The sequence below is a fragment of the Microtus ochrogaster genome, chromosome 5, assembly GCF_000317375.1.
Source record: "Microtus ochrogaster isolate Prairie Vole_2 chromosome 5, MicOch1.0, whole genome shotgun sequence".
Lineage (NCBI taxonomy): Eukaryota > Metazoa > Chordata > Mammalia > Rodentia > Cricetidae > Microtus > Microtus ochrogaster.
In genome coordinates, this window is record NC_022012.1 from 13,848,463 (window position 1) to 13,849,870 (window position 1,408).

General features: G+C 33.2%; 1 non-coding gene across 1 annotated transcript; it reads right to left on the minus strand.

Annotated features, from left to right (window-relative positions):
• Nucleotides 1-852: 852 nt before the first annotated feature.
• LOC113456167 lies at nt 853-959 on the minus strand. Its single transcript, XR_003377028.1, has one exon. It is a non-coding gene; the product is annotated as a U6 spliceosomal RNA (small nuclear RNA).
• Nucleotides 960-1,408: the final 449 nt, after the last annotated feature.

Below are 1,408 nucleotides of genomic sequence, written 5' to 3' on the forward strand. Positions count from 1 at the left end.
AACCCAGGATAGCCAAAACAATCTTATACAATAAAGGATTGTCTGGAGGCATTACCATCCCTGACTTCAAACTCTATTACAGAGCTACAGTATTGAAAACAGCTTGGTATTGGCATAAAAACAGAGACATTGACCAATGGAATCGAATCAAAGACTTGGATATTAACCCACAAACCTATGAACACCTGATTTTCGATAAAGGAGCTAAAAGTATACAATGGAAAAAAAGAGAGCATCTACTAATATATTTATGAGCATTACAAGCTCTTTTTCATGTATTTAGATATAAGTGATTGAATCTGTTAGAAAACCCATCCATAGTGAATGAGGTTTCCCTTTGCTCATCATATACTTCAGTATTTGTTTTCAGTTTTGTTGATATTTGATCTTTACCATTCTCACTTGGATAAGATGAAATCTCAATGTTGCTTTGATTTATATTTTCCTAACTGCTAGAGATGATAAAATTTTCTGACAATATTTTTTCTTCTGATGAATTATTCTTCAGGTCTGAGGACCATTTAAAGTAGGTAATTTGTTTTCTGTGTTTTTTTGATTACTTTAAATATCCTGGATATTAATACTTTCTCAAATATTCTGGATATTAATACTTTCTCAAATATATGCCTGGCAACAATTCTTTCATATATTTGGGGTATTTTCTTCTCCCAATTTGTTGTTTGTTTATCTGTGCAGATTTTAAATTTTAAATTTTGGGAAATCCCACTTGTCAGTCTTAATTTTTGGTACAATGAAATCTTATTAAGAAAAATCTTTCCCAAATCTATATCATGTAGGGTTCTGGCTATGCTTTCTTTTTTGACATCATTATAGTTTACTATTATGCTACTTCCATTCTTTTTATTTTTCATGACTTTGCATGTCATCCTTGCACAGGGGCCAGTCTAATCTTCTTTGTATCATTCCAATTTTAGTATATGTGCTGCCGAAGCAAGCACAATTTTTAATAATATCTTTATTCATTTATTTTACATTCTAGCTGACAATATTTTCTTCCTTCTCTCCTTCAAATCATTCTCCTCCATCTCTCCTCTGCTCCCTCCTCCCAATACACTCCTCCTAATTTTCTGTTCAGGAAAGTATACAGAAATCCCATGAGTATTAGGAAAACATGGCATATCAAGTTGCAGTAAGACTAAGTACTACTCATTGTATTGTAAATGGACAAGGCAAATTATTATGAAGAGTAGGATCCCAAAAATTTGAAAAAGAGATGGAGACAGTCCTTGTTCCCTCTATTAGGAGTCTAACAAGAGGACCAAGCATCACAACTGTGACATATAGGTAGAGTGCCTAAATCAGTCCCATGAATGCTTTCTCATTGATGTTTAGTCTCTGTAAGCCCTATGAGCTCAGTGTTTTTGACTCTTTGAGTTTCCTTTGGTAT